We start from the raw sequence: 21,902 nt of genomic DNA on the forward strand, positions 1-21,902 counted from the left end.
AAAATGAGTACCGTGGAAAATTTTAATGCACATTCTCTCCTGCCTCTCCTCTCTTTTCATGAATCTTGGAGGATTATACCTTCCTGCTCCCACTACCAACAGTTAAGGATTGCTTAATTCTTGCAAATGGATTGTGAGAACAAGTGACCTATGTCACATCTGAGCTGAAGCATTTAATGAACACTGTGAGATCCTCCTGCTCAAACTTCCTGTTGTGTTATAACCGAGGAAGCCACGTGCTCCAAAATGTGTAGCTGCGGAATAACGGAACTTCATCAGCCTGGAAAACTGTCATCACATACATTACTTGGGACCTGGAATGTTGCTGTGAGCTTCAGGAATTTTTACAAGAAAGGAATAAACTTTTGCTGGGTTAAAGCACTGGAATCTTGGGATTGTTTCTACTGCAATAATTCTAACCTAGGTTTACAATATAATGAGAAATGCTGGGAGGTTATAGAGAGTTTAGAGCATTCTTCACGAGATGGGAGTAGGATGGCTTTAAAAGTGGAATTGGTATGGACCTGATACAGTAAAGTAAGTGGCGCAAGGCTGTGAGCTAAGGACAGCAGAAAGAAGGTGAATTCAGGTCCAGAATAACATCTGCAGTGCTCAACAAGTACTTCATTCCATTATGCCAAGTTGTGATTTATTCATTACATACAAATAATAAAAGAATGGACTGAATAGAGACTGTGGTGGGCTGAATAATGTTCTCTCCAAATCGTCCATAATCCTCATCTCCTAGCATTTGTGAATGTTAGGTTACTTTAGGGGATTAAGATTACAGATCGTATTAGGTTGCTAATCAGCTGACTTCAAAATAGGTTTATCCTGGATTATCTCAGTGGGACCAGTGCCATCACAGGATCCTTAAAAGTGAAAGAGGGAGGCAGGAGAGAAGGTAGGAGTAATGTGATGTGGGCAGGACTCTTCCTGACACTCACTGTTGGCTTTCAAAGATGGAGGAAGGAGAGCATGAGCCAAGGATTGCAGGTGGGTTCAAAAAGATGGAAAAGACAAGGAAATGGATGCTCTTTGGGAGCTGCTAGAGGAAATGGCAGCCTGACCAACATGTTGACTTTAGGCCGGTAATATCCATGTTGGACTCTTAACCAAGAGAACTGTAAAATAATCTGTGTATTTTTTAAACCATTACATTTGTGATGTTTGTTGCAGCAACAATAGGAAAAAATGCAAGCAGTTATACAGGCTGAGAGAAAGAACAGTGGAAGTACCACCACATGTCACTAGATAGATACCTCTAGGACGTAAGGGTACCCCCACCTCCACCCTAACTCACAGCCAGCAAGAAAACAGACACCTCCATCTTAGAAACACAAATAAATTCAAGTGGACAAAAACTTGAATAGACTTGGAAACACATTCATCCCCAGGGCCTCCAGAAAGGTATGAAGCACAGCCAATAGTTTGGTTTAGTCTTGAACCTGAATGAGAGGGGCAGCTGAGCCCACTGGGACTTCTGACCTACCAAACTGTGAAATAATATATTATTATTTTTTGTCACTGTTTGTAGTAAATTGTTATGGCAACAATAAGAAAAATCAAGACAACATGCATAGATGGAATTATTTTATACTTCACTATTCCTCTCCTACCCTCTATAGTCAAAAGTGTATGTCATTTAAACTAATATTCAGTATTTATATGATTATGCCAATGGAAATACTTCATGAAAGGCCAAATATATAAAAAATATTTTTATACATATTTTTCTTGAGCTAATAATTGTCTTGTTTATCTTTGTACACTTTACCATGCAAATATTCACTTTCTTTCTTATGCTATTATTACTCTATAGTATTGACTATTTTATTCCCCATTGTCACTTCACTTTGTGTCTTCTACTGTCTTGTCCCAAGCTAAACTGATTGTTTTGTAGGACATTTGTACACGTGTATTTTGGGGATTTGTGCTGGGTAGGGGTCACTATAGTTGGATAGAATGTCCTTTTTAGTTAAGTTTTCCTTTTCTGGAGGATATCTTCTTAAGAAAGTTCTTGGAAATAACTTATTTCAGTCATTTTCTCACCAAATTATCTTTATAGCTTTTCACCTTTGATTACTTTGCTGCAAACAGAATTCTATCTTAAACAGCATTTTCTGTAAAAGTTGTGACAATTCTGTTCAATTTTCTATCATTCAGCAATGTTGTTGAAAAGTTGAATTTCAATTTTATGCTCATGCCTCTTATTTAAACTGCTCCTCCCTCCCCCCAACACACACTATTAGGATTCTCTTTAGTAGATTGAAACATGAAAATGAGTCTTGATGTAGATATTTTAAAAAATCAAGTGTCATACCCTTTCTGTTTTATGGATGGAATTGATTTTTGTGTTTCTGAAAACGTGGTGATATTGTTATTTTGGTTTGTGTAGATTTCTCCTGCTGCTTTCATTATCTCTATTTCCTTTTGCCTGTGTTTATAGTTTTTATCGTTTTTTTCTTTATCATGCTGAATACTTTCTGTTTCCTTGTGTATCCTGCTCCTTAGTAGTCTATTTATATTTTAAATTCTTTATGAAAGATCTTTCTCCCATTTTCTCTACAACCAACAACTTCCCTTTTACTTTCTCTAGCCACAGGGAGCTACTTGTTTCTTTTCAAACATGGTAAGCATGCCGATCCTTGCATCCTTTGAACTGCCTATTTATTCTGTCTGGAATTCTCTTTCCTGAGATACCCACAGGGCTAATTCCCTCACCTCATTAAAATGAGACCTCCTTTGACCATTCTAATAATAACTTCTTCCTGTCCCCAGAAGTCTTCAACCTTCTTAAGCAGTTCCACTTTTTCTCTTTGTTCATAGCACTTGCTACTAGGTAATTTTTGCATCTGTATGTCTAATGTTTACTGTTGGTAATCCCATAACTAGGATATAAATACCTTAAGAGATGTGATCTTTCTCCATTATTCACTTATCCAGCAGTCACTGGACCATGGTATATGCATAACAGGTATTCATTTAACTAATGAATTACTAAAGGCATGAGTTAGATGTGAACCACTAACAATACTTAATGGAATATCCACATATGTGGGTGAGGCTTCTAACTTCGATGACTTTATGCAATGCTGACTGTGCAAGGGGAGACTCAAGTGTCAATAGATGGAAACTTCTCCCCATGGTCTTTTAGGTTTTTCAGACAAGCCTCCCCAGACTTCCCATTAGGCCTGAGAAAAGAGAAGTAATTTCATGACAAAAGCTGGGGATGCGATGTGGCTATGTCTAAATGTCCAATTGGTTGCTTAGTATCAATCAGCCTCTTCCTGGTATCTGTTCAGCTTGCCAGTCCTTTTTTTAGGGGTCTTGGTCCAGAAGGGGATCCCTGGTGTTCAGGACACAGATCCTCCATTGATATTCTGAACATGTCACTCCTGCACGTGACCCTACCTGGCTGTTGAGCATCAACCTCTCGAGATGTAGGTGACAATCACCGCCTTTATGTTCTGGTTTGACCTGGGCACACACGTTAGTTAACACTCACCTATTTGCCTTTTCACCTTTAGACCGCTCTCTTGTTTTTGTCTGCATGAATCTTTACTTTTACTCATATTTACTTTCATTGGTAAAGTATTAGTGGGAAGAAAAAATATACCTGGGAATTAAATTCACTTCTCTAATTTGAATCTGGCTATTACTATATTGTCAGTAATTATCTTTTTTTATCTCTAAGTCATCTAGTGTATCTGAAAGCTATTTATTATCTTTTTTCTGATTTATAACATTTTAACTGTATGAAATTTCATAGTATCTTTTATTTATAGAGGATTGTTACTTCCAACGTCATCAAAACTTATGTTAAATGACATATTTGATTATCCATGTTTTTAAACTTAATATAATGCTTTGAAGAAATACTAATAAAAATATTAAAAACAGATTTTCATTGAAAGTCACCTGAAATTAAATGTGCCTGGTTTAAAAAATTAGCAAACACAGAAAACTTTTAGATACAATTATATCCTTTTAAATAAAATTAAAAAGTAACTGAGGACTGACAGACTTATTTATTTTATTGTACTACTAGATATTCTTGATTTTCACTAGATAAAAACTGAAATTGGGATATAGATTGCTTTCAAAGAAGGTATAGAATCAAACAAAACTAAGACTATGAATATAGTCTAATGATGATGTTTAAAATATAAATAAATTTGCCTGAGGAAGTTAGGAAAAGTTGCTATTTAGAGGTACTAGATGGACTAATTATTATTTTTTAAATGATCTCCCCAAAGGACACAAGTTTCAAAATGACTTTGACAAGTTTTTGTAATGACATGAAATGAGTAAGATGTTATTACTTTTCAGTACTGCTATTAATTCCTTTGAAGCTGTTGGTTCGAAGGCTCACAGAAAGAATGGTATAGCAGCATCAGACGATAATTATATCACTCTTAATTTTCGATAATTTGATATTCCAAAATGTGAGGTCTCCATTATTGAATGTTCTTTAGGTTTTATTTTAAAAAGAAAAATATCACAAAGCTTGGTTTGTTTATGATGATAATCCTTCACTTTTAACAACAATGGTTTTAATTTTAGGAACAGTAATTTTGGTAGAATCTAACAAAACAGAAAATCACAAGAATTAAATATGTTAGAAGTAGAACCTATTTATTTTAACTGAATGAATGTATCCACTTCAGTTTCTGGCTGTGACTGTATTGAAGCCAACAGCACTCTGCTTCAGTTCCTCTTGACTTGCTGCAATGATTTATGTGTATGCTAACACTAATTCATGTCCCAAAGTGACAACTTGAAAGACTGCAAATGTTGCCCAGGTGGTTGATTATCAGAGAAGTTATTGAAATACAAGAAGTTAAGTATTCAGTGGGTGGTACCAGTAGGTCAAACACAATTCATCACACCCAATAAAAATGCCCTTGGCTAGATCTGGTTGTACTTGTAACATTATCAAATGAATTACATATTCCAGTAAAAACAGATTGAAGGAGCTATTTCTCTGCTTTTGATCTTGACTCTCTGCTGACTTGAATATCATTTGGTGGGATTACTGTACTCTCTTCTTTATTTCAGATAAAAAATGTTGCCTCGTGAAATTTTCAATAGATTTCTCAAAATTTTTCATAATCATCAAAAAATTACCAACCCTGAGGCGAATGTGTAAGGGAGGTTTGGGGACGAAATGATGAGGTGCAAATTTGATGTAAATAGTTGTTCATTTTACTTTTACAATTTTAACGGTGAAAAACTATTTTGGGTCATGGCTGTATGTTCATTAATTCATAAGAGGGGGTTATGCACACATCTTCATGAGAAAACATGATATCAGTATCAGGAGATGTACAGGCTGAATATTTACATAATCAAAAAAATTATTTCATAACTAGCTGTTTTCAGAAATTATTCAACTCCTCTGTTTATAAGCCATAAAGAACCATTCTAGCAGTGATAGTCTTAATTCCATTCAAGTGTAAATGCTAATCAGTTTCCAGTTTGGTGGTTGTGGACTGTGACAGGCAATTGTTCTTGGGACCAGGGAGAGACCACTTTCTGCTTGTGGAGCTAAAACATGCAATTGGGGCAGCATGGCAAACAGAATTTTAAGATAAACCTCCGCATCCTGTCCCTGGCATATACCCTACCTTTGAGTGTAAATGGGGACCGTGATTATGATGTGATAGTCATTCTCGTCATTGTTACCTAAGACATTGGCCCTGGCAACCACAGAGAGATATTTTCTAGCTGGCTTTGAGGAAGTGAGCTGCCATGTACTAGGCCACGTGGCGCGGGCCTGGTTGGGGACCTCCAGGAGCTGAGAGCATCCTCTGGACAACATGGAAAAAGAAAATGATGACCTCGGCCCTGTAGCTAGAAGGAATTGAATCCTGTCAACAATGATATGAGTCTTAATGAAAACCCCAAGCTCTAGAAGAAAAGATAGCCCAGTTGACATCTGAATTTAACCTTGTGAGACCTAGAATGAAGGAGGAGCTAAAATGTGCTAGAATTTTGATGCACAGAAACTGTGAGATAATAAATGTATGCTTTTTAAAGCTGCAAAGTGTGATAATTTGTTACTCAACAGTATAAAACTAGCACATCTTACCTAGTAACTGGAAAACAGGTTTATATGGAAAAAAAATTTTTTTTCACAATGTTTTTATCTATTCAGTGACAGTTTAAGACTAGATATCTTCTCAGGTAAGTTGATAAATAAATGCATAATTCTATTAAAAAAAGGAAAGATTGTATTTTAAAGTGCCATCATAAATGTGTGTTAGCATAATACATAGCACAGCAAAATTATTTTTACACATTTTAATACAATTTGTAAAGGCTCATTGACCAAAATATTTTAACTGGATGCTGCAATTAAAATAATTTGCAGATTTTGCTTGATTTACAGCTACACTAATGCAAGGTCATTAATTCTTGTAATTATGCTCATGCCATTCTTTATTGCAAGAGAGAATACATATAGCACATGATTGTATGCAATTATTATTTAAACTACTATAAAGAACATTTCACCAATGAAATACTGATGTTTTATATTTCTCATGCGAAGAATAGGGTAACAAAAATAGTTTGCAACATGAGATAAATCCAGAAGTTGTGAATATTAAATATTTGTGGATTTAAATTTTGTTTTCTATGTTGCACTTTTTATATATAATGCTAGAAGTTACAGACATAGGTTTTATTAGTGATAATGTGTCTGGAATTGGTTCCTTCCAGTGGGTTCTTGGTCTCGCTGACTTCAAGAATGAAGCCACAGACCCTCACGGTGAGTGTTACGGTTTGTAAAGATGGTGTGTCTGGAGTTTGTTCCTTCAGATGTTCAGATGTGTCCGGGGTTTCTTCCTTCTGGTGGGTTCATGGTCTTGCCTGACTTCAGGAGTAAAGTGGCAGACCTCTGCAGTGAGTGTTACAGCTCATAAAGGTAGTGCGGACCTAAAGAGTGAGCAGCAGCAAGATTGATTGTGAAGAGCGCAAGAATAAATCTTCCACAGCTGGAAGGGGCCCCAAACAGGTTGCAGCTGCTGGCTTGCCTGGCCAGCTTTTATTCCCTTATTTGGCCCCACTCACGTCCTGCTGATTGGTCCATTTTACAGAGCGCTGATTGGTCCGTTTTTACAGAGTGCTGACTGGTGCGTTTACAAACCTTTAGCTAGACACAGAGTGCTGACTGGTGAGTTTTTACAGAGTGCTGATTGGTGCATTTACAAAGCTTTAGTTAGACACAGAGCACTGATTGGTGCATTTACAATCCTTTAGCCAGACAGAAAAGTTCTCCAAGTCCCCACCCAATCCAGAAGCCCAGCTGTCTTCACCTCTCAATAATATTGTTAAATTTATTACCTCAACTAGAAAAGAGGACGAGCATAGTCCAGCTGAAGAAAGAGCTAAAATATATATTTAGAACTAGATAGCTACATATTTTGAGAAAAAAACATTTCATTCAATTTGCTGTTTATATCTAATAACTAAGAGTGATGCTAATACATGCATGAAAATACTTCATTCTGAAATTATGAGCATTGTTTGGATAACTTATGAAAGGGGTTCCCCATTCCTCAGAAAGATTTCCAAAAAGGAAAGATATAACAATATTTAGGCAAGTACTTTTATCATTGTGTAAAAATTTCATGCAAAGCAACATTTGTAAGAAGTGTAAAGTGCTAATACAATACACGAAATATCTTTGTACACACTTTCTGTTTAATAAATATGCCATTCCTCAAAGCACGCTTCTAGTCATCCTCTTACTCACTATATGTAAAATTTGAGCTGCTTTTTTTGTTTGTTTTTGAGATGTAGTCCCCTTTGTCACTCAGGCTGAAGTGTGTGGTGTGATCTCAGCTCACTGCAACCTACGCCTCCAGGTTCAAGTGATTCTTGTGCCTCAGCCTCCTGAGTAGCTGGGACTACAGGGGCCTGCCACCACACCTGGCTGATTTTTGTATTTTTAGTAGAGATGTGGTTTCACCATTTGGCCAGGCTGGTGTAGAACTCCTGGCCTCAAGTGATCTTCCTGCCTTGGCCTCCCAAAGTTCTGCGATTAAATGCATGAGCCACCACACCCAGCTTGTGCTGCTTTTTTACAAAAAATAAATTTGCTATCTAAGGCTGTGTCCTTATGTAGTATTATGCTTACTTAGGCATATGCTTGAACTTAATATGAATGGGATAATAATACATTTCATACAAAAATTTTCCATCAAAGTTGGTAAAATAACAAGGAACAAAAGCAAGTGGGAATTAAGTAAAATATTTAGCAAAATTTATGACTGACTAAGGGTCCTTTCTGCAGTAGCATTCTGCCTGTCTTGGGGGCAATGAGGTCAGATCCTTGAAGCTCCACCTTTCTATTTTGGATAGAGTAGTGCTATTCAGTCAAAGTTTGCCTCTCTCTCTGCTTCATCTGCTTTTCATTTATTTACAATTGACCAACTGGGGGAAATATTATTTCTTTATCAAGGGCAATAAAGTAAATTAGGTGACTGCCAAGCTTGTTTGGGTGGTGCATTGCTATTCTGCTTTGAAGATAACTATTCATGATTCAATCTTGGGTTTTAATTTTCAGCTTACCTTTTAAAATGCAACCACATTTTCAAGTTCATTGAAGTAAGCAAGAGGAAAGATCACTGCAATATCACCATCCATATCACCTATAAATATGTTAAAACTTTTATTAATTTTCTCGTAAGTATTATCTATGTGTAGACAATTGGCCAAATAGTTACGTTATATTGATAAAAAGTCATGATTCTTGTCCTTGAGACATAAAATAGAGTATGAATTAGTAAAGTAGGGCCTCTGGGCCAAATCCAGCCCAGTGCCTGTTTTTATAAATAACGTTATTGGAACACGTTCATGTTCAATCAGTGACACATTATCCATGGCTGTTTTTATGCTACCATGACAAGTTCAGTGGCTAGGACAGAGATCACATGGCCTGCAAAGCCTAAAACATTTACTAACTGACCCTTTACAGAAAAAGTTTTCTGACCCCTGATATAAAAGAAAAGAAGGGTCAAATCAACAATCAAAATTCAAATGATCTAATGTAGTATTTATATTTGTTGGGGGTCTAACTTCTCCACACAACTATTATGATTCCCTAAATTACCTTCCAATAAACCACTGATACTTGAATTCCCATCTCAAGGTTGATTTTGGGTAAATCAAAACAAAGACAAGTGGTATTAGAAGTGGATTCCTAGAAGGCAGATTCTCATAATGGGTTTCCAGTACAGAATTGTCCTCTGGCTATTTATGGTAATAAGTAAAGGAGTGAGAACTCTTAGCATAATAAAACATCCGAAGTCCTAAGACTCCCACATGTTGTGAATTTGGTTGGAGTAAAGATCTAAGGGTCCATACTGGGCTATAAAAATAGTGTAGTACTTGAGCAGTACTGTAAAAATGGCAATTATAAATAATTACGAGTGTTGAGGAGGTAATATGAACACAAGTTCAAAGCAGTAAAATAAAAATTAAAAAAAAAAAAGACAGACTTAGGTAAGCCATCTATCAACTCAGAGAATGCTGATGCTTTGTTGAAAGAGAGCTTTGTCTTACAAATTAGGCACTTATAAAAGTAAGTAAATCCTCAGCCTTGAGGAATATACTGAAGCAGGAAATTCCCCTGACCCCCTGACAGGTGGGAACTGCAGTGCAGGTACTGGAGCTAGCCAGCTGCTTCTGTATCGGCAGGAGCAAACTCCACTCACTGGAACCTGTTGGCGCTCAGCCCTAACCGGGAAGGAGCACGCAGGTGAGCGCTTTTGGGTGCCAGCTGGAACAAAACTCTGTGAGCCCCACGGAAGCATCTAGCGGGGAGTACCTGTGACCTCCAAAGCTCCAGGCAGCAAGTGTTACAGTGGGAGGGACCTGGTGCGAGGTAATTGAATCATACGGGCGGCTTTTTCCTGTGCCGTTCTCGTGATAGTGAGTAAGTATCACGAGATCTGACGGTTTTATAAAGCGTAGTTTCCCTGTACAAGCTCTCGCCTGCCGCCATGTAAACATTTTTTGCTCCGGCTTCGTCTTCTGCCATGATTGTGAGGCCTCCCCAGCCATGTGGAACTGTGAGTCCATTAAACCTCTTTTTCTTTATAAATTACCCAGTTTCAGATATGTCTTTATTAGCTAACTTTCTTTATTAGCTAACTTTCTCAGTGAGCGTCTTATTCCAGTTATAAAACTACCTCCTGTTCTGAGGATACAAAGATAGGATAATGTTAACTATTTCTTTGCATAAGGCAAGTGAAAAAATACAGATGACCTGATATCTTCTATCTGCCGACTCTCTCTACCTTTTGAAAGCTCTCTTTCTGTTGTTTTAATAGCATTGAATTGATACGCCATTATTGTGTCTATTCCTTTCACAATACCCTTAAAAAAAGTCATACTTTTAACTTTTTCCAGTGCCGTTTTTGTTTTGCCGAACCTTAGAAAAATTAATAGTTTACAGTAAATTAGGTGGAGATTCTAGAACATCTGAGGCAAAATATTGAGAATGGGTTTTAAAGGCTACATAAAAATATGCTAAAATGGATTATGTTAAGAACAGATAATCTACGATTTAACTATATCCCCGCAGAGAACTTAAGAGAGAGTCCCTTCACTAAAGTGATAAGATATATGTCATGCCACTGCCATCAAGATTTCAGATAAAGCAGGAGAGGTAAATCTTCCCCAAAATTCAGTCTACTGCCATCACAGGTGCAGAAAATATATATTGTCTATGAAATACAATTGATGTTCATCACATATAATCCTAATTTATTTTACCTTGCCTTTTGTGTATTCCAGTAGACTCTATTTAAATATTTCACAATGACAGAAGCTATGAATAAAAACAAAATTAATTTTATTTTTCATATTTATATTCCATTTATTTCTAAATAGGATATTGCAACTTAATATAATTTTTTAAAGATGCAAACACAAACATCATTAAATTGTTTAAAAAATTCAGGAAAAAATTAAAATACATGGAATGAAAAAGGCACCTATACCAGGGATAAAGATCCTACTTAAAATTAGTTGTGAGTACACTAGTGGACAACAAAAAAGAGATTACAATTGGATATGTTGCTCTTGTTATTCAAAGTAGGAAGCCCATTCTTTCTGTGGATCAGTCTCTTAGTTTTCTATCACTGTTGTAGCAAATAGTCAGAAATTTCATTGTTTAGAACAACACAAACATATTTTCTTAAAATTCTGTAGGCCAAAAGTCTTGGTAGGCTCAACTGCTTCCCCTTTTCAAATCTCACAGGACTATAATCAAGGCATCAGTTAGCCTGGGCTCTTATTTCAAAGCTTTGAGAGAGAATCTTCTTCAACATCATTCGTGTTATTGGCAAAATTCAGTTTCTTGCCAGCATTCTGGCAAAAGATCCTGTGCTATCCTGGCAGGCTATTGGCTGGGAGACCTAGCTGCTTTACACCACCTGCATTCCTGATCGCTTCATCCTTTCATTCTTCAAATAAGCAATGTATGTTAAGTTCTTAAGCTTTAAGTCTCTCTGACATCTCTTTTGCCAAATTTCTTCTTCTCCAGCTGGAGATAGCTCTCAGCTTTTAAAGGTTCCTGTGACTAGATTGGACCCACTCATAAATTTCAAATTAATGTTTTAATTTTAGGATCTTCAACCTTAATTACATCTGCAAAATTCCTCTGTTCAAGAGATATTATGTATTCACAGGTTCCAGGAATTAGGGAGTAGATATCTTTAAGGGGAAATTCTGCCTACCATAGGGAGAAACTTGGAATGTCAAGCTCTCCTAGTACCAAAATATTACCAAACACACAAGCATATGCTTTTCAAATATGACTTAAGTGGGGTCATAGTAATAAATGTAATAATATTAAGCAATAATGTCCTTAATACCTCTGAAATTATTTAGGCATACTTCATTTCCTTTGGCAATTGTAAATTCCCAAGCAATCTGGTTTCATAATAATAAAATGTTTTACCCAGACAAGGGTAGTGTAGTTGCTTCTAGAAGTAAATTGTCTCAAGATATGTTCATATTGTACTTTCTTTAGACAGTGGTTCTGATATAATATTTTCTGACTTTTGATAGAGGCTAAAATTAGGTAATTTTTTTCTAAAAGTATTTAATTAGGGCTTGGGATACTGGTAGTTTTATATTGTGAATTGAGAGATTTGTTCACTTTGCAATTAGATAAACAGAAGATGAGTTTGAGCACCAATTGCATTTTTCTCTTCCTCTGTCAATAGAGTTTGGTAGGTAAAATCCCTAAATATCAGGTGAACTCAAAAGAATGTCTTTTATATTTAAATTGGTTGCATAAATTCATGTATATCAAGTGCTTGAAAATTAGCTAATATTTTCTTTAATATGATGAAGGTGCCTCATTTTCATTCTTTCTAAATGTACTTCAGTTGCTGAGAGAATTTTAGTATGCTGAGTGATAGTTCTGGCCTTTTGGCAAATCAGGCATATCCTGAATGTAATGATAATCCCCACCCAGCAGGTGTTTCTAACTGAATACAAACAAAATTAACTGTGTGCAAATGTTCATATAATTATGGTTTGACAAGATGTAAGATAAGACACTTTATTTTCCTTATTGTCAATAGGCAGATTGCAGACTAATTTAGTGATTTCAAAGACATAAACAACTAATTTTTTAGGTGTAAAAAACCTAAATCAATGTTTGAGGCAACTAAATAACTAAATCAATACTTTGAGTTAAACATTTTAAAATATTTTTATATTCTTATTTTCTTTTATGTACTATTAACAGGATTGGAAATATTGTTTCCTCTTCTTAAATCTACACAATAATACATATTTTGGTAGTTTATTCATCTTAAAAATAATGAAAGAATCCAGTATTTATTCTGAAGACATTGCATATGCATATACAGTTATATAAATATGTATTCTTTTTCAATATTTTCCGATACTCCAAGTCTCATGACTCGTAGAATAAAAGTGAAAATAAAAACTGTTGACTAATGTGATTTATTCCTGTTTGCAAATTTGTAGATAGGGAAGCCTCTCAAATGCTTATCAGCTCCAAGAATAAATAAATAAAGAATATTGAGCTCCTATTGCTCCATATTCCAACCCCCCACAAGCTGCCATCTGTTACACATAGGTACAGCTTTCTAACATTAGGTCTCTATGAACTGGATGCTTATGTTTTATAAAATAAATCGTGGAAAGAAACAAAAAATGGTTAGAGTCTCATCTCTACCACTGACAAATGGGCTTCATTTTTCCCTTTTCTCACAGCAAATAACAAAATATCCTCCAGAGAGCTGTGCTAAATGCTGCCTCTGGTCATATGTTGCTTAGTGTGTAGGGAGCAGCCGCAATGGAGTAACATTATTATCTGCAGATGTTATTTTGTGTTCTAAAGTGTTCATTTCTTATTAATTTATGCTAAGTCAAATTTGCACTGAAATATGAAAGTACTAAATACTGAATTTAGTATTTTGAAGAATATTGAGGAGTATAAGCAGGACGTATATCACAATCGTTTTTATTAATAAAATAATAGTGTTTATCTTAGTTCTTATATATAACTTTTTTAAAGTAACATGGAAGCATGAGTAAAGTTAAAACTTTGACCATTTTCAGAAATAAAACTATATTTAGGTACATGGAAACCAAAATTTAGACTTAAAGTGAAAGATAGGATTTGGATTATCTAGTTTCGACTGAAGAAAGCGAGCTGATCCAGGCTGCCATTTACTTGAACTACTCTTTGTAGGCCTCAGACTCACGTTCAAAAGTGTTCCACACAGCTACTGGGTATAATTGTCTCTATTTAACCATGCATGAAGGAGGGTCATAAAAGCATGGGATTTAGTAAATCAGTATGCTGAGTCGTATGTTGCAATAAACTGCATATAATACATTAGTTGAAATATGCAGTGCACAGGTGGGGATGTATATAATATACATAAAAACTATGTAATATATACCTACATGCATACATACGATATTACAGCAAAATTCGGAGCTATATTGCAATTGTTTTCCCCTTATGCATTTGAGGAACTCTTTGGTCAGCATATGGCTCTCTCATAAGGTCTCCCTGCCCTTTTTTTTTCTTTTTTTTTTTTTTACGTCCAGCCCTCCTTTGCATTCCCACCTGGCCCAGAACCTGTGCTCATCCTGTACTTAAGTAATTACTGCATTCATTCAATCTTTATCTCAGAGTTTTTTTTTTAATTGTGCAGAGTTTTCACACTACCTACAACTTCTGAAATGTTCTATCTACAAAGCATGAAGGATTCATGTCTATTTATCTTGATCTAGCAGTTTCTTTTTCTGTGGCACTGAATAAACTTATAAAAATGCAGGATTTAAAAAATATGATTCAATTTTTCTCAAGATGGTGAAAGTGATATTTTCTTTAGAATTTTTTCCTGATGGATATTATGTATAAATCTCTCTGATTTTACATGGCAAAAATAAGGTTAAGTTAAACATTACCTTAGAGAATCTTTGAATTTATGACTTCTGGGCTTAAGTTTTATTGCAACATCTCCACATTTCAATATTTAACTATTTCTTGGCCACATAAAGCATGTGGACAGGTACTTCTGATATATTTGCTGTGTTGTGGGGGAAAAACAAATCTCACCATTTCCTTATAATTGCCGCAAAATTTTAGTTTAAGAAATACTTTTAATAAAAGTAGTCTCCTTCCCAGATTAGTAAATGTATTCTAACTAAAGGGTTTTGTGTGTGTATGTGTATATGTATACACCTATATATACATGTATATATATATATATACATCTATATATCTAGACACACACACCTTTAGTTAGTCTATGTATTTTTATATATATATATATATATATATATATATATATATATATGAGTTATAGTCAGTTGAACTCAACAAATCAAATGATTGAATGTGCCCTATCTGCCAGGTATTTGATAATATAATTGAGAGTGAATACAAGGAAAAATAAACTATACTTACTATCTCAGAAAGTCCATTTTAATTGGGAAGTAAAAAGGTAGCCACATAAACATGTTACATATTGATAGGATACATTTTGGTGGTGTTTGCTAGGTGCTGCAGTTGTGGAATTAGCAGCTATTAATTTTATCCTAGGGATTGAAGATAGTGCTAGTTTTTGAAAACAACTAGGGAATTTCCAGCTGAATTTGATAAGGATAATACAGGTAATAGAAATAGTATTGTCAGAGAGCTTTGCAGTGCAAAGTTTCTGTGTTCCAGTAATGTGTCTGTACAAGAACAGAAAAACTGTTGTGGATTCAAATTTGAAACTGTTTGTAAGCCTGAACAAATAATTTTAAGCAGAGGCATTCACAGTGTGATTTATTTTATAAAGAATGTTTGGGATCTCGAATTGCAGGATGGATAGTTTATATTAGAAAAGTATTTTAACAGTTCAACATAGGAATAATTGCAAATTGAACTAGGGCAGAAATTGTGGGGGGAAGATAGGTATGTATGCACTTATATGTACAGATGTGCATACCTCCTTGTTTGGATGATGGGACACAACACATGGGTACTTGCATAGGTGAAAAGCAAATTCTATGTTACTTTCAACCCCAAAGGAGAGAAGACTGCCTGGCATGTACACAAGTGGCCCACCCAGAGACAGGGTAACTTCAGGATGGAGCTGTAAGAGATAGGTAATGTGTGGCAAGTGGGGAGAGTTGAGTGAGGTTTGGTGTTTGGCTTTGGCGAAATTGAGGGAAGTGTTTGTGACTGAGCACGTGAGAGCCTGATAAGGGAGCTGGTTGAGGTAGGCCTCCTCCAGCCAGCTGGAGATCTGAGTAGAACAAAAAGGCAGAGTAAGAAGGAATTCCTCTGGCTTGACTGCCTTGAACTGCGATATAGGAATTCTCCAGCCTGCAGACTTGAATTGAAACGTTGGCCCTTTTGGGGTGGAGCTTTCTAGTCTTTAGATTAGGGCTTTCTGCATCGGCTCTTCTGGGTCTCCAGCTTGCTGACTGCCCATCTTGGGACTTCTCTGTCTGCATCTCTCTTATATGTATACTTAAGATTTGTTGTTAAATTTTACACACACACACACAATTGGAATCTGTTGGTTCTGTTTTTCTGAAGAATCCTATTACAGGTCCACATGGGGAAGTACTAGATTTTGGCAGAAGGAGAAGTAAGGAAAAAGTATAGAAATAATATTTAGGAAGAACCATTACTTCATAAAAGATAACCATTTATTCAAATATTTTCTTTTATTTCTGAATCCATCACTGTGGGAAATCTGGAATTCTGCATTTCACAAGACAATGAGCTTTTGTTTGCCCTGGAGAAATATGTAACTTTTCACAGGCTTTTCCTATTTTAACATATATAGAGAGAGTTTTTGGAAATTTAAGAACAAGAGTGGACCTAAGTATGAAAAATACATACAACTTTTTCTTTAGTTACTCTTGATACTTTTAATTGTTCAGGTTTTATGTATAATAAAACCTTACTTTATTTTCTTTCTTTTTAGTTTTCTTCCTTAGTTTTGCTATTGCTATAGCACAGGATAAAGAGCTTACAGAATATACATTGATTGGTTATACAATTTAATTAATTTTTCAGGAGTTATGATTATTATAATCATCAAAGCCTTGGGCTCAAAATAAAATAAATATTTTAATTTTTAAATATACGTTTATTTTAAGGAATCAGTGGCTATGATTAATTTAATAGTACTCCTTCAATTATAATAATGTTTTGTTACAAAGCTTACATGTCATTTCTTTAAGCCAGGTCTTTTTGTGTTATTAATGTTAGAACATTTTAAGTCAATAATTTCATTTGCTAATATTGGTTTATTTCTAACAGTATCCATCATTGTTTAACAGTCTGTTGGAGTGTTGCAAATTTATGAATTTTTATTATGAGGGCTCCTTTTGGCAACAGATAATTTTTTGTTAACTATCATCAAAAAAGATAGAGGTTTTCTTCTTTGAAGAACAATTTGCATTTTGATAAAAACAATGTGTCATAATGGATTACATTTATTTTATATAATGTTATAACTATTAGGGATGAGGTTTTTATAGAGATTATTATAATAACTTTGCTAGTCATTGATTTTTATTCAGTAATATATGTTGTCTTGTGTGTTTGTGTGTGTGTATTCATTCCCATGGATACTTGTCCTATGGTTGTAAAAACATTAATGTCAAAATGCATGAGTTGAATTTAAGACATGGAGAGACTGCAACTGTAGTAGCAATTAATTTTGTTCACTATGTATTCAAATATGGTCACCTCACTGAATTCTGAAAATATAATAGCATTATCCTTCCCGATTCTGATGTAGGTGACTACAGTCATATGATTAGTTCTGAAAAATTATAAGTGCATGAAACATCTCACCTATAGGAAAGACATTTACTTAATAAGAAGAGCTTCAAGAACGTTCTTTACTTACGCCACAATATCTGGCAGAATCTGTGATAGAGTTAGTAAACAAGCCCAGATACCTAAATGACTACAGTGAGCACAGGAGCCACCACCCATATACAAACTTACAACTGACATATTCCTTGAGCAAGTAATAAACTTTTATTGTATCAAGACATTGTTATTTTATTTGGAGAATATTATAGAATAATCTCTGTTATCCTGATTTACATAACACAATTCAGTTTTTTCATATGCACGTAAGAATACAGATCATTAACATGGTTATTTTCTATGAAAAGTATAGTTCAGGTTTTAATCTGATACTTGAAATAACAGTATGCCTTTGCCTAACTAAATATAACTTGCTTTTTTATCGTCAGTGAGGATAATGATTTTTATTGCTATATTTCTCAAAATACAAAGCAAGAAAGAATTCACCGAGTCTGTATTTAGTTCAGGAAATATGTTGAAGAAACATAAGGGGGCCAGGCGCAATGGCTTACACCTATAATCCCAGCACTTTGGGAGACTGTGACGGGTGGATCAGTAGAGCTCAGGAGTTTGAGACTAGCCTGGGAAACATGGCAAAACCCCTGCTCTACAAAAAAATACAGTAATAATAATTATAATAATCTGGGTGTGGTGGTCTGCACCTGTAAGTCCCAGCTATGTGGAAGGCTGAAGTGGGAGAATCCAGGCCCAGGAGGTTTAAGATGCAGGGAACCATATTCCTGCCACTGCACTCCAGCCTAGGTGTCAGAGTGAGGCCCTGTCTCAAAACATAAAAAATAAAAAAATAAGGATAACGTGAAATAGGATACTGTTATTATAAAACGTAACACAAACAAAATAAGTCCAGATGAGATTATAATAATATGCTGATATTCAGAACAATTATAATACCAGCAAAATTATATTTATTAAATATTTAAAATGTGCCTGTCACTATACTAAGTGATTTGCATGTTGTATCCCATTTATTCTCATAGCAATCTTGTCATATAAGTAATAATATTATCTCAATTTTTTCAGAAAATAAAGCCAAACTAAGGTTTAGTGTGGTGTTTTGGGCTAAATTGTGTCACCCCAAAATTCAGAACCTCAGAATATAATGGTATTTAGAGATAAGGTCTTTCAATAAATGATTATGTCAAAATGAGTCTGTTAGGGTAGGGTCTTAACCCATATGACTGGTGTCCTTATAAAAACAGGAGGAGACACCAGGGATGACACACACACAGGAAAAGCCACATGTGGACCCAGTAAGAAGGCAGCCATCTGAAAACCAACAAGAAAGACCTTATGGGAAACCAGCCCTGCCTGCACCTTGATCTTGGATTTCTAATGTCCATAAATATGAGAAAAATATTTATATCAAGTCACAGATCTGTGGTATTTTGTTATGGCAGTCATATGGCAGTTATATTATCTTTAACTATAATAAGATAGAGGTAAAGATAACTTACGTGAAGTAACAAAAATAGTAAGTGACAGAGACAGCATTTACATCAGGAGTGTTTAACATTAGTTTACACTTGCATCCCAAGCACACATTGCAGTTTGGATATTTCTTTGTGGTTGCAACCTTTTTTGCTTAGCCTTTTTGTTGCTTCTGTAACAGTTATTGTTCAACGATAAAATTGCCATAAGCCTATTTCACCATATTATAATTACAATTTAGATCACAAATTCACTCCCAAACATCTGTTGAGAACACACTGGATGTCTGAATTAAAATGACTTAAGAAACACAGTTTTATGGTATGTGGTCATCTGACTTAGTCTTCCAAATGGTTAAAAATTCCTTTAAAAAGATGGGAACTATGCAGCTCATAAAGCAACACAACATAGGTGAAGAATTTCCAAAGGTGATTAAATTTTTATGCACATTTATATAATTTAGCACATTAGTATTCCTACTTCTGGGTAAAACTCTCCTGTGGGCTTTAAACTGCTTAGTTGGCATCATCAAATTAAAGACCAAATTAGTACATATTAGCAGTTAGATTCTTATATTTAAGGTCAATGTCTTATTTCTTGTATAATGTTAACAAACTTACAATGATTTGTAAGTCTTTGCTTGCATAAAATGCCATTAATAGTAAAGAATATTCTGCAGCTCAAATGATAATGAGAAATATTTTGGATTTATATTCCAATTTTATATTACCAAAGGCTACATGGTATAGATTCCAGTTATGTCATCTATACATGGTGCATCATTATTAACTTAAAGTAGAGCTAAAGCAAAACAACAGTAACAGAGGCACTATTTGTAACAGTGAAAACATGGCCGGGCATGATGGTTTATGCTTGTAATCCCAGCACTTTGGGAGGCTAAGGCAGGCAGATCATGAGGTCAAGAAATCGAGACCATCCTGGCCAACATGGTGAAACGCCATCTCTACTAAAATTACAAAACTTAGCTGGGCATGGAGGCATGTGCCTGTAGTCCCAGCTACTCAGGAGGCTGAGGCAGGAGAATCGCTTGAACTCGGGAGGTGGAGGTTGCATTGAGCTGAGATTGCACCACTGTACTCTAGCCTGGCGATAGAGCAAGACTCTGTCTAAAAAAAAAAAAAGAAAAAAAAGAAAAAAAAACAAACGGTGAAAACATAACCTTTCCTTCATTACTGAAGATCTATCAAAACCAATTGTATATAATGCAAGCATCTATAGCAAAAGTTTACTTTTGTTTAGACATATCTAAACCAATCTAATATAAGTAGCAATGTTTTGTGCTAGAGACAGATCACAAATTTAGATATTAGAAATTGTTGAGATTATTGGGTAATTAATTAATTTAGGAACCCTAGCTATCTTATACATAAATTTTAATATGTATTATGATTTATCAGTCATTTAAAAATGTTTACTTTTTGAATTCAAGATAATTTGTGAGCAGCATCAGAAAGGAGGAAACTTCTTTGTCCTCTTCCTTTATAATAATTTCTTCCATTTGGTTTTCTACCTGTATTTACAAAACATTTATAAATCATCCATTGCTTCCTAATGGCTTACAGAAGCAATGATGAAACTGTGACAGGATAAAATTAACAAGATTTTCTCATAATATAAAACGAAGCTCCATTGTGTGCTAGATGGTTTTTGTCTCAATGTTGTGATTTAATATAAATTTTAAACACAGAACACTATTTCAAGAATTCTTCTCTCATTCTGTAAAAAAATTTGAAGAGGAATGGATTAGTCCATTCTCATGCTGCTAGTAAAGACATACCTGAGATGAGTAATTTATTAAAAAAAGATTTAATGGACTTATAGTTCCCCATGGCTGGGAAGGCCTTACAATTATGGCAGAAGGGGAAGAAGGAGCAGAGGCATGTCTTACATGGCTGTGGGCAAGAGAGTGTTGGTGGGGGAAACTGCCCTTTATAAAACCATCAGATCTCATGAGACTTACTTACTTTTATGAGAACAGCTTGGGAAAACCTGCCCCCATGATTCGATTACATCCCACCAGGTCCCTTCTATAATGCAAGGGAATTATGGCAGCTACAATCAAGATGACATTTGGGTGATGTCACAGCCAAACCATACCATTGTCCTTACATTTCAAAACACAATCATGCCTTCTCAACAGTCCCCCAAAGTCTCAACTCATTTCAGCATTAACTCAAAATTCCCAGTCCAAAGTCTCATCTGAGACAAGGCAATTCACTTCTGCCTGTAAAATCAAAAGCAAGTTAGTTACTTCCTAGATACAATGGGGGTACAAGCACTGGGTAAATATACACATTTCAAATTGGAGAAATCGGTCAAAACCAAAGGGGCTATAGGCCCAGTGCAAGTCTGAAATCCAATAGGGCAGTCACTAAACCTTAAACTTCCAAAATGATCCCCTTTGACTCCATGTCTCACATTCAGATCATGCTGATGCAAGAGGTAGTTTCCCATAGTCGTGAGCAGCTCTGCCTTTATGGCTTTGCATGGTACAGGACCCCTCCTGGTTGCCTTCACGGGCTGGCGTTGTGTCTGCAGCACTTCCTGGCACATGGTGCAAGCTGCTGTTGGATCTACCATTCTGGGGTCTGGAAGATGGTGGCCCTCTTCTTACTGCTCCACCAGGCAGTGCCCCAGGGAGGATCCAACCTCACATTTCCCTTCCACACTGCCATAGCAGAGGTTCTCCATGAGGGCTCTGCCCCTTAGCAGACTTCTGCTTGGGCATCCAGGTGTTCCCATACATCTTCTGAAATCTAGGCAGAGGTTCTTAAACCTCAATTCTTGACTTCTGTGCATCCACAGGCTCAACACCATGTGGAAGCTGCCAAGGCATGGGGCTTGCACCCTCTGAAGCAATGGCCTGAGCTGTATGTTGCCCACTTTTAGTCGTGGCTGGAGCATGTAGGTCACAGGACACCAAGTCCCAAGACTGCATACATCAGGGAGCCCCTGAACCTGGCCCAGGAAACTATTTTTCCCTCTTAGACCTCTGGACCTGTGATGGAAGAGGCTGCCTCAAATGTCTCTGACATGC

General features: G+C 35.8%; 1 long non-coding RNA gene across 1 annotated transcript; it reads right to left on the bottom strand.

Annotated features, from left to right (window-relative positions):
* Positions 1-6,522: 6,522 nt before the first annotated feature.
* Positions 6,523-9,138, bottom strand: LOC115835375. Its single transcript, XR_004030341.1, has 3 exons — positions 9,122-9,138; positions 8,581-8,660; positions 6,523-6,942 (listed from the first exon to the last, which is right to left on the bottom strand). It is a non-coding gene; the product is annotated as an uncharacterized LOC115835375 (long non-coding RNA).
* Between the last annotated feature and the right edge of the window lie 12,764 nt (positions 9,139-21,902).

Source organism: Nomascus leucogenys, chromosome 6 (genome assembly GCF_006542625.1).
Source record: "Nomascus leucogenys isolate Asia chromosome 6, Asia_NLE_v1, whole genome shotgun sequence".
Taxonomy (NCBI): domain Eukaryota; kingdom Metazoa; phylum Chordata; class Mammalia; order Primates; family Hylobatidae; genus Nomascus; species Nomascus leucogenys.